Source organism: Vigna radiata, unplaced genomic scaffold, assembly GCF_000741045.1.
Source record: "Vigna radiata var. radiata cultivar VC1973A unplaced genomic scaffold, Vradiata_ver6 scaffold_134, whole genome shotgun sequence".
NCBI classification, from domain to species: Eukaryota; Viridiplantae; Streptophyta; class Magnoliopsida; order Fabales; family Fabaceae; genus Vigna; species Vigna radiata.
The window spans coordinates 229380-242473 of NW_014543261.1; the positions used below are offsets into that span (position 1 = coordinate 229380).

Below are 13094 nucleotides of genomic sequence, written 5' to 3' on the forward strand. Positions count from 1 at the left end.
AAACGTTATGTCATATTTACTTAATCTTTATTCTTGATAAAAAAAATTTAAAGATATAAAGATCAAATTTAAAAAAAAAAATTAATATTTTTCTCATTAATAACTTTATTTTGATAATTTAATTTTTAAAAAGAAAAACTGAAATAAAATTTAATAAGAATTACTAGTAGATAAAGCATATTTATATATGAGATAGCATGATACACATACATGTCTTGTGAATAAATAGATAATTAAAATAAATTCTAATTGTTTGAATAAAAATATATAATGCTATTTTTGAAGGTAATACGAATAAAAGTATATAAACTCTGTTTATACTCTGTTGCCTTTGAAGTTGAGGAAAAAAGAGAAGAAGCAGATGTAGTTGCTATCTAACTAATTTGGAAGTGGAAAATGAAGAGAAATATGTAAGCTTAGGTTACCTCCTTTAACAGATATGCAGAGAGCAATGGAAGAATTGGCCAGAAAGAAACTACAGAGACGCTCAAACGTTACGTTACTGTTTAAACACAAAAACAAACGGAAACGATCAGAATTTGAAATCAAAGCAGAACATAACTCCAGAGTGATTATTACCTCCACAGAGACGAATGAACTCCATTTCTTGAATCGATTACAGAGTATGCGATACAATGCGATAAGAATGAAAGCACAGCTTTTCGCTAACACTGACAATTTGTCTGCTTCCTATTCACTTTAAAGAGTCTTCCTTTTCTTTATTGAATTATTATTACTTTAAAAACCTTTATCAATACTTTTTTTAATTTTTATACTTCTTTTCAACATCCTTTTATTAATACTCTGCATGATTGAGGGATGTTTTGACTTCCACTTTTATATCTTTTTAAAGTCTTTGTCGTTTATTTATTATTGTTGTTGAGTGGGTACTATTAAAAAGGAGAATGGACAGATTTACCCATTTCGTTTTTGTAAACTTAATCTTACATTTATTTATAATAACACTTTTTTTGTCTGTTTTACGAAGAACAGCCTCTTACACAACAAGTAAGATAGCAAACTTACAAAAAAAAAAATAAAACCATCGAAACTGTATGATGAGTGGTAGCTGATGGGTTGGGTGCACATTAATTTAATTTAGGACCAAGCTACCTTATTATTGAAGCATAAACCACTAGAAAAAAACACAAGACTTTGACCTTAATATTAATGAACAACGAAAACCCTCACGAAGGATTTGTAGTAATTAAGCTCATATTGACTACACAAAACTGATCATTTATGAGCCACCTCCAATATTAGAGATTCGTCTTTCCTCGCATTTTCAAGCTCATGCCATGCTAATAAGTCCTCGGTAGTTTCCGCTTTTCATGAAGTAACGTCCAAGAAAACAAAGGATCTTGGATATCTATTATTACACATTCTTTTGCCACCCTTATTTTATAATCAACTTTCGAGTCTACACCGTGTGCTCTTGTATCCAAAACAATCTTAGCATATCATCACATCAACAATAAAGGTAAGCTATTAAATAGCAATTTTACTGGTATCTTTGATGGCTCAACAAAGAATAGAAGATAAGTTTGTGGTTGTTGTTGCATATAACTCGTATTTTAAATATAGCTTGTATCTTAAACAGACCTTCACTTTTACAATCACAACCATTTAATTTAAAAAATTTATTTTATTATCATAAAAGATAAAATGTCTATCAATTTGATTCATATTTGGATTCTTTTCTTACATTTTGACACATTAATATGCTTATTTTTACGACATTATAGACGGATCTTTAACTTCCTGCATAAAAGATTAAATGATATATATTTTGAGAATAAAAACACTCATCACGAATGAACAATAGATATGTTATAAGTAAAACGAGAGAATAGTAATTTTAAATTTTAACTTGATAAAGAAAAATTAGGAGCTCCATATACTTATGTAAATCGGTTTGCTCTAATAGTCTTCAATGATGTTTTTTTTTTTTCACTAAAGTTTCGAAAAAGTCTTCAAATGGATTGGTTTGTTCCATTCCAAAAGTCTTCTACTTGTTTCTCTTAAACATAAATGCTAAAATATTGTATCCCTCATATGCTTTGCCATGACACAGTAATAGTAGAATTGTAGAATTGGAAGTCCTTAATTACACAGAATATATTGAAGGAAGGGAAACAATGAAAGTATAAGTTACATAATAGTATAGTTGGAAGTCTTAATAACAATGAACAACGAAAGTCCTCACGAAGGATTCCTTGCAGTCATGCGATCAAGCTCATATTCACTACACAGAACTGACCATTTATAAGCCATTTCAAACAATTCTTGCTCAATTTTTCTTTGATCTTCCACCATTTAAGATTTGTTTTTTCTCACATTTTCAAGCTCCTTTTTGTACCTTATAGTTTCCGCAATGCATTTATTTTTTCTCTCATCCAGAGATGATAAGGCAGCCTCACAAACTTTTATTTCTTCCTTCAACCTAATGATTTCTTCCTTCAAAACCACTTCCTTCAGTTGAGCTTCATCATTGAAATTCTCTGCCTCAGAAATTTTAATGGCCACCTCATTCTGACGAGCTTCAAGTTCTGCCAACTTGTCAGTGGTAGCAAAGCGTTGCTTAAAGGAGCATAGAATGGTTGGGAAGTGTTGGTGCATAGTCTCTATAATATGTTTGAGTCGATCTGATAGAGTGACATCTTTGAAAGGAAGGTTGGACAGAAAATTAAGGGTAGAAAAAAGACGGAGGGTGTTAGTCTCAGAACTAACTACGTCCTTGAGAGACATCTTGAGATAGTTTTCAAGCTCAACAAGGGTCTTTAAAACTATATTATCTTCACCCTCTCTCCCCAAAGCAATTGGTATCATATTATTCCCCCCAAAGTCTTGAATGAGTTCAGGATGGCCTTCACTTTCTTTAGTAATGCATGCCTCATTTTGGCTGCTCCTAATTTCACTCTGGGAGGAAGGAATAAGAAAATATAAGTTATAAAATATTGAGTTTCTTAATACCATTTTCGATGAGTCATATAAGTTCAAGTAGAAGTTAAATGGTGTTGTTATTGTTGTTTTTCTTTCAAGAGGTTATAAAGAAGAATTATATAAATGTGAGTTTAGTCCAATCCAAGAAATTAACATTACTTATAACCTTAAACCTTAAAATAATGGATTTATAAGTTTTCTTTTTATATGGTGTTTATATTATGATGGTTATAAAACAAGAGGGAAAACACATAAGGGAGTTATTGTTGTATTTTACAATATATGTGTGCAGTGGGTTATATTTTACAAAAAAAGGTATCTCTCTTATTTATAAGAGATGTAAACCTAGAAACAATAATAAGGGGACTTCACACTTATACTTAGAGATTATTCCTTACAATCTCTTCTCGAGAAAGAGTTTCTTTTTATATGATATATTTTCCCTCAAGTATATGCGACTTTAACTTATATTATTGATTGTGATATTATTATTCAGATTTTTAAAGGTTTTGAAAATATATAAAAGATATAAGAAAATAGAGTGGAACTTGTTATTTCATTTTATTTATGTACTCTATATATAAATAAAATGTAATAAAATATCAAATATTTTCTAAATCAAAATAATAAGTAATTTCTAAAATGGAAAAATATTTTTAAAACTGAAATATTTTCTAAAAAGTAGTTTAAATAAAAAAATATATATTAAATTAATATTATCAACAAAATGCCATTTTGATAGTATCTATTGAAATATTATCATTATAATTAATTATTTATTTTATTAGGAATTATATTTTTAATTTAATTATGATCAGTAAAAAATATATTAAATTTAAATTCCAACATAAAAATTCAGTACTTTTTGTTTTTCAATTCCACTCCTGCAACAAATATAAATCAGAATGGCAACATCCTTTTTATTTTGACATTTTGACCGAATATGTTGGAAATGTGATTTGCATAAAATAAACTTACATGTGGATGTGATTTACTTAGTAAAGTAGCTGTTGGATCCAACTTAGAGGAGGCGGATTGGGAAAGAATTGATGAAGCTGCCATATTGGTGTTCTTTGCTATGGTTTCCTCTACACCAACTTGCTCAATATTCTGCGCAACAACAAATGATATGTAGCTTTGGTGTAATAACTTACAGACTTCATATCTTTCTATGACTTATATTAGCAGGGTTATTGTTGATGGCAAGTGGACATGCATATTAATTTAGAATAATTTATGGTATTTTTGTTTGTCATTTACCTTAGGAATTTCACCAAGTGGTTTTTTCTGCTTCATCTGACACGGTTCACTAGTCTGATGTGTGTCCACCAATGGCTAAGCAAAGTAATAAAAAGTTGTAAAATCCCAATAGTCTCATCCAATACTCATAAAAAGATTTATTAGACTCACATTTGAGGGTGTTTCACGTACAGGAATATTCAAATGACTTGAAGTTGGGTTTTCTATTCTTGGTATTTCTGAAGTGAAAACTTCTGCAACAAATTTTTGCTTTGCTTCTTCATTTCTTGGAACCACAATGTGGTCATTAGAAACAACACCTATGTGCCCACTACTACACCTGCTTTCCAGAGAAAAAAATACTCAGAAACTGATGCTATCATTCTTGTAAGAATTTCATATGCCACCAAATGTATAATCATCCAACAAAATAGTCATACCTCTTAGAATTCTCATCTATTTGTCTCTTAGCAATGTCCTCTTCCAGATGAGGATCCCTCGCCACAACACGTTGACGCATTTCCTCTACCCATGAACTCTCAAATCCAATTTCAATAGCTTCTTCACATAGTTTATCGAACTCTGTTTTTCTTTGAGGAATAACACTATTGTCACTTTCCTTCTGAAGGAACAACAACATATCTGCCAAAATTTTCAACCTCCAAGCTTGAAAGCGCTCACTAAACTTCTTGGAAGCATTCCAGAGATGAGGATATGTTGTTATTGCCTCCACCAGAAGAGAAATATGTGCATCATCCAGATCAACAAAATGTTTGTATGCTCCTAATCTTGTACGAATATCTGCAGAAGAAGCTGTAAGAAGTTTGAGAGGGTGATATGGATATATGGGATGGAAATGAGAAAATAAGAAATCAGAAACCTGAAGAAATGTCAATGTTGCTGTTAGGAACAACATCTATTCCTTCTTGTTCATGCAAAAGGTTCAATCCTTCTTGTACTTGGATTCCTTGGCTTGCCACTATTCCTGGCTTGCCTTCATTCATCTTATCATCTTGTTCAACTACCTTGGAATCAATGTGAGTTGCAATAACATCTCCAATTCCTCAATTCATATTCATCATCATCAGTGTCTATAATGTACTCAAGTCCACCAAATTCCTCAATTCTCAAAGTTTCCAACATCATCAATGATGAAGCAATGGACAGTTTAAAAAGGTACCTTGCCTTATCAAAGCCGTTCAGTCTAATCTCTCTAATATTGTGTATCATAATCAAGTTCATACCATGCGGTTCTTTTGAAAGACACTCAACACTTTCAATCGGGGGAACAAAATCTGAGTTTGATATCTGCAATTTATACACCAATATACTTCTTAAACCAAACTAAATATTATCTTAACACTGATTATTAACATATTCCATTTCTATCGTATTGTTCGTATAGATAAAAGTTTAAGCAATGTCTATAATTATTTAGATTCACTTGTTTCTTCGCAAAAATAATTGACTTCTGTTTAGTCTGTTAAAAAATAATTTTCGAAAGTTAATCTATTCCAAATAATCTATCCCAATACTTAAGTATTAAAAATTTATGTGGCACCTATGGTATGAATTCAGGTCACTAGTAAGTGGCAGGGCATGTAAGATCATTTATTACTTTTAGCACAACATGATCTTGAAATTCAAATATTTAGATTAATTTTTGTAAATTCACAAAGAGAGAAACAATGTAAATGATGGTTTTTCATACCTTGATTGCAATAAAATCCCTTTTTGTAGCTTCTGAAGCATCTTTTGAACAATTTATGTTGAAAAACCCAACATATCTCCCAATATCCAATGATAGTCTTCTTAAAGATGGACATATCACATCATTACTACCAACAGGAACATGATGAAGTTCAAGTACTCGTAAAGCAGGAAGCTCAATTTGAGTATTATGTCGACTAGAGAAGTCTTTCAAATGAGCAGCCTCTTTATTTGTTATATCATTCAATTCTCCAACAAAAGAAACAGGGAATATACCCTTCAATAAGTTACATTCACTGATATGTAGCTCTTTCAAACTTTTGCGTGATATTACAAATATAGAAGTCAAACTTTCGCAGTCTTCTATGAACAATTCTTCCAAAGAAGTCAAGGTCTTAGCTATCGATGCTGTAAAAATTGAGCCTAACTTCCCACAACATTTTATCTTAAGGCTTACAAGTCTGGATAGAGTTCCTGAAAAGAAATTATAAAATTAAAAAAATATTGGTTTCTAGGAACTAAAACCACAATATTTAGAGCGTCAAATTATTGGTTAGTAATGACGAAAATAATGGTACAAGACAATTTCCTTTAAATAATTTTAAATTTAAGAAAAAACTTCACATGCAAATATAATTGTCATTAATTTTAAATGAGACCAATTTTGCTTGTAGTGTATTAACAAGTTTAAGTAAAAGTAGATTAGTATTGTCTCGAATTTGAATGTTACTAATGGAAAATAACATGGTGACGAAACAATATAAAATTATTATGCTTAAATTTTTCATATATAGTAATAGATTTAAAATGTTTATGTAACTTGTAAATAAATTCAAACCTACACGTGTCACCATTTAAGCAATACTATATAGACTTACTAATACACGCTATGCGTCACAACTGTTGTTGTTTGGAAGTGTTATATAAATATTGATGCTTACCTTCCTCAACGATTTCATCAAGTTCTTCTTTTCTATCCTGCTCTGTTAATGGAACAATATCTCCAATTATTTGTTCTAGCTTCTCACATTCTTCTATATTGAGCACTTTCAATTGACCTAACCCTCCAACAATGTTGGTCGAGAATATATGTTTTAATTTTGGACAGCCATGTACCTCTACTTCCTGAAGATTATGGAAGATTTGTACAGGATGCCCACTGGTGAATTCATCTTCACTTTTCTCTGCTTTCTCATCATCTGCTAATATATGCTTCAGTTCATCACATCTATATATTTTTAATGTTTTCAATTTTACCAAACTTCGAGCCACAACATACGTGAAGAGAGAAGTCAGCTGTGGACAAACACTCAAATACAGAGTCTATAAGTTCTTAAAATTGGCAGGTAGAAAACAATGCCATATAACTCTTAGATTTTCCATGCCCTCGATTATCAACGTATGCAACTTGGAGAAGAGAGTTACCACCTGGTGTATGTTATATGTAGAAGATATTAAGTTATAAAGTGTTACATATGGTTATATGGTTATAAATTCGTTTTTAACAACTTATTTACTTACTTTTAACAATTAATCAACTTAATTTTATGAAATTATATACTAATCATTAGATTTGTTATAAGTAAAAAGGAATGAACAGTAATTTTTAATTTTAACTTGATGAAGAAAAATTAGGAACTCCATCAGTTTGCTCCAAGTGTCTCCAATGATGTTATTTTCACTAGAGTTTCCGAAAAGTCCTCAAATAGATTGGTTTGTTCCAAAAGTCTTGTACTTGTTTCAAGAGGTGCGAATTGTGCACAAACAAAGATCATTACAATTGCGGCGTTGATATTTGAATTCAAAAAAAATGAAGAAGTGAATATCATTNATCTCAAAACAGAAAAGGTATTGCAGGTGGCTTTGAGCACTTCCTAATTGTTGGTGATGAAGTTTAGTAAATATCTCAATACTCCTTTTAGTGAAGATGCTATTATTTAGGTCTAAAGGAAAACCAATATTATGTTACATAAAAGAACAAATAGCTTTTTTGATTTCTCGTAACACTTGTTTTGTCTTTGTAGCCAAGAGCTCTTACACAACACCAAACAAGATAACACACATACAACAAAATGAAACAACTGAAATATAGGAAGTAAATTGAAACTAGTTGATGAGAGCAACCTTAACAATAACAATGAATAACGAAAATCCTCACGGGATATTTGTAGCAGCCATGCGATTGAGCTCATATTCAGTACACAGAACTGACCATTTATAAGCCACCTCAAACAATTCTTGCTCAACTTTTCTTTTATCTTCTAACATGTGAGATTTGTCCTTCATCACATTTTCAAGCTCCTTTTTGTACCCTATAGTTTCCGCAATACATTTATTTTTTTCCTTCTCCAAAGATGATAAGGCAGCCTCACAAACATTTATTTGTTCCTTCAAAACTACTTCCTTCAGTTGAGCTTCATTGTAGAAATTCTCTGCCTCAGAAATTTTGGAAACAAGAGTAGTGACCACCTCATTCTGACAAGCTTCAAGCTTTCCCAACTTGTCGGTGGTAGCAAAGCCTTGCTTAAACGAGCGTAGAGTGGTTGGGAAGTGTTGGAGCATAGCGTCTATAATACGTTTGAGTCCATCTGATAGAGTCACATCTTTGAAAGGAAGGTTGGACAACAAATTAAGAGTAGACCAAAGACCAAGAGTGTCAGTTTCAGAGCTAACTACGTCCTTTAGAGACATTTTCAAAAACTTTTCTAGCTCAACGAGGGTCTTTCCCACTGGGCTATCTTCACTCTCTTTTTCTGATGCAAATAAGCTTATGACATCGTTGGTCCCAAAGCCTTGAATAGTTTTAGGATGGTCAATTTCTTTAGCAGTGCCTGCCTCAGTTTGGCTGCTACTAATTTCACTCTGGGAGGAAAAAGAAGAAAATATAAAACAGAAAAGACGTTAACATCAAGCCATAATAATTGCAAAGCATTTAATTTCTTAATACAAATTTTGATAAAATCATATAAATACAAGAAGTAGAAGTTAAACCTTGAGCATGATCGTAACAAATTTATTAAATTTAAATTCTAATTTGAAATTCAACACGTTTTCTTAAATTGTTTAAAATAAACTTATATGTGGATGTGATTTACTTTGAAAAGAAATTTTCTGGTCTAACTGAGAGTTAACAGGTTCAGAAAGAATTGATGAAGGTGACATATTGGTATTCTTTGTTATGGTTTCCTGCACAACAACTTGCTCAATTTTCTCCACAAGAACTATAAAGATATGTAGCTTAGCATACTTACTTTCTGTGATGTACTAGAAATGTTATTATTGATAGAAGGTGGACATGCATATTAATTTAAAACAATTGATGGTATTTTTGTTTGCCATTGAGCAGAGGAATTTCGGGGCTATACTTACAATTTCTCCAAATGGTTTTTGTTGGTTCATCAAACACGGTTCACTATTCTGTTGTTTGTCCATCAATGCCTAACGAAGTAATGAACATGTGTAAAATAACTATACTCTCGATACTTTTATTTCATCAAATACTCGAAAAAAATATTTATTAGACTCACATTTGCGGTTGTTTCACGTAGAGGCATATTCAAACAACTTGGAGTTGGCCTTTCAACTGGTTGTGAGTTTGTTAATGATGTTGCTATTCTTGGTATTTTTGAAGTGGAAACTTTTGCAACAAATTCCATCTCTAGTTCTTCATTTCTTGGAGACACAATGCGGTCATTAGAAACAACACCTATTTCACTTTCTTTATCAACCAAGTTAGAACCTTCTTCCAAGCTAACCTTAGGCCCATCACCTCGTTCAACAGCCTGGGAATCTGGTACCATGTCCCCATTGCTATACCTGTTTAACAAACTTAAATTCCTCGTCAATGAAAAACTAAGAAACTGATGCTATCAATCTTGTAAAAATTTCATATGCCACCAAATGTATATGTTAATATGTAAATCAAAACTACCATAATCGTCTGACTATTAAAAGACAGTCATCTAGCTTTATCTCTGTTGTATAAATATTTGATAATTATTAATGTGAAACAACTTGTTTTCCTATCTTTGCATTACACTCGCTTGCACTCCCTCTCAATTCTTTGTCACCCCTGTTTCATAATTCTTTAGTATCAGCCCCTATCAGTGGTATCTAGAGCAACAGGTTGCCGAACCTGGTAAAGCGTCGAACAAGCAAAGGAATCGTGTAGTGAAGGAAGATTCACTCTGAAAGGCGATGGTGGGGTTGATCCAAAGCAGTTTGTCGGTGTTCGACGCGAAGAACTACGACGATTGGTGCGTGAAGATGGACGCTATCTTGGGCTTTCAGGAGATTGATGAAATCGTTAAGAAAGGGTTTAAAGAACCTGCAAAGAGCGACACAGAAGAAGCAAAGAAGGCTTACAAAGAAAACAAGAAGATCGACTGCAAGGCACGCATGATCCTACACCAGTGTATTTCAGCAGCGATATTTCAAAAGGTGTCCAAGGCAGTAACAGCCAAAGAAACCTGGGACATATTACAAGACGGATATGGAACCTCAGGGAAAGTAAAGAAGGTAAAACTTCAAGCACTGTAGAGGCAATACGAGCTACTGAGCATGGGAGAGCAAGAAACCATTGAAGATTACATCGACAGAATTCAGGTGGTAGTCAATGCAATGCGGGTGTGCGATAAAGTGGTAAAAGATAGAAAGATTGTCGAAAAAATTCTGAGAACATTAACGCCCCAATATGATCATATTGTCGTGGCAATTGAAGAAAGCAAAGACTCGGAAAAGATGAAGGTTGAAGAGCTTCAAAATTCACTTGAAGCTCATGAAAAGCGTTTGATAGAAAGAAGAACAACGGAGAAAAATGTGATACAAAGCATAAATCAAGCACTTCAAGCTAGAAGTGGTAAAGTCTTCAAAAATCGTGGAACTGACAGAGGTAGAGGAAAACCACGTGGTGGTCGTGGTGGCAGAAATGGAGGCAGATTTGCTAATACGTTTGAACAGACCAATGATGATAACAGTAACGACCAAAAAGAAGGAAACTATAAAGGAAGAGGAAAACCCAGAGGAAGAGGAGGCAGAAAGAATGTTGACAGGAGGAATATACAATGTTTCACATGTAGTAAGTACGGTCATTATTCGTCTGAATGTTGGCACAATGAAAATACAAAGAAGGAGAAGAGCAACAAGGCAAATCTTGCAAAAGAAGAACCAGAATCTGATTCAGATCATGTCTTGTTAATGACTGTCGCAACGCATGACAGAAACGATGTTAGCTGGAAGATTTCATAAGAAACCCACACTCAAAAGACAATCGAGATAACAGACAAGTGTGAAAAGAAGATTGACCAGACAGAGTACATGTCACTCGCTGGAAAAACAAGCCATGCAGAGGAAGAAATGTCCTGGTACTTGGATACAGGCTGTTCGAACCATATGACTGGCAACAAAAACTGGTTAATTGATCTTGATAAAAGCATCAAAGGTACTGTACGTTTTGCGGACAACAGCACCATTAGAGCTGAAGGCTTGGGCAAGATCATGATCACACGGAAAGATGGAAGATCGGTGTACATGCACAATGTTCTATATGTACCCACGATGAAAAACAACCTTCTTAGTCTCGGCCAACTTCTGGAAAAAGGGTACACCATGAAGATGTAGCAAGGTCATACTGAAGTCTTCGACGAGAGACAACGCATGATTCTCAAAGTTCCTCTTGCACGAAATAGAACATTTAGAGTGAATTTGAATGCTATTGAGATACAATGTTTTGTTGCAACATGTGAGGTAGAAGAATGGTTGTGGCACTATCGCTACGAGCATCTAAACTTTAGGAGCCTAACTCAATTGAAAGTCAAGAGTATCGTGAGAGGAGTTCCTGTTATTGTCGCGCCAGACAAAATCTGCGAAAGTTGTGCTACAGGGAAACAAACCATAAAGGCATTTAAAAGATATGCACCCAAGAGAGCGAGACAACTGTTGGAAGTTGTATATGCTGACGTGTGTAGACCCTTCGACGTGCCATTGTTAGGAGGTAACAAGTATTTTTTGCTTTTCGTAGATCAATTATCTAGAAAACTCTGGGTATATTTGCTAGGAGAAAAACGAGAAGCTTATACATATTTTGTTAAATTTTGTTCCATGGCTGAGAGGCAATCTAGCCAGCAAATTAGAGTTCTCAGGACAGACAGTGGAGGCGAGTTTAACTCTGGTGAGATGAGTAAGTTTTGTGCTAACAAAGGGATACTGCATGAAATTACAGCGCCGTACACACCACAACACAATGGATTGGCGGAAAGAAGAAATTGAATGCTTCTAGATATGATCAGAGATGTATGATCAAAGGGAGAAGTCTACCACACTATCTATGGGGAGAAGCAGTCTCGACTGCTACTTACTTGCTTAATAGAAGCCCTATCAAAGCCCTACCAGCATGCACACCTGAGGAGGCTTGGTCAGGAAAGAAACCAGATGTGCGTCATCTGAGAATCTTCGGCTCGATCTACTACAAACATATCCCAGTTGAAAGAAGAAAGAAGCTTGATGATAGAAGTGAAATTCTGATTCTTGTAGGGTATCATCCAACTGACGAATATAGGTTGTATGATCCAGAGAGGAGGCAGGTCGTGATCAGCAGGGACGTATTAGTCGATGAGTCAGCCATATTCAGATGGGGTAATGGAGAGACTTGTTCAAAAGGACAACCTAGTGCTGTTGTGACTACCTGGCTTGATGAGAAAAGAACAAAGGAGATTGAGCAAACTGATGCTAATGAAAATATTGATACAGGAAGACCTAAGAGAACGCGGTTTCCATCCTCCAGACTTACAAGTCATGAGCTGTATAGCGACAATGATATTACAAATTGAGGTGATGTGGTTTACTATGCCTTTCTGGTAGATGCAAAAACATTTTCATGGGAACAAGCAATAAAAATTAAATAATGGAAGGAAGCAATGTTGGAGGAACTTTCATCAATAGAGAAGAACGGGACGTGGAAGTTAATGCAACTGCCACAACATAAACAAGCCATAGAGGTGAAATGGGTTTTCAAAACCAAATATAAATCGGATGGAAGTATTGCTAAGTTGAAGGCTAGGTTGGTTGCAACGGGTTTCTGGGTTTCTTGCACAAACCCGGGATAGACTTCACTGATGTTTACGCTCTTGTGGCAAGATTAGAGACTGTGAGACTTGTTGTTGCCATAGCCAACTCCAATGGCTGGAGTGTTCACCAGATGGATG

The 13094-nt window shown here is 33.9% G+C and overlaps 1 protein-coding gene across 4 annotated transcripts in view; it reads right to left on the reverse strand.

Annotated features, from left to right (window-relative positions):
- The window catches only part of LOC106753628, a 93017-nt gene that overhangs the window by 18959 nt on the left and 60964 nt on the right, over positions 1-13094 (reverse strand). For 3 of the 4 annotated variants that reach the window (XM_022777580.1, XM_022777578.1, XM_022777579.1), the window contains exons 1-2: positions 580-683; positions 426-502 (exon numbers count right to left, since the gene is read on the reverse strand). The exons of the other annotated variant lie outside the window; for it this stretch is intronic. The gene's annotated coding sequence lies outside the window, so the exon portion shown is untranslated. Of the gene's footprint in view, positions 1-425; positions 503-579; positions 684-13094 lie in introns of those variants that run through there. 4 annotated transcript variants of the gene reach the window in all.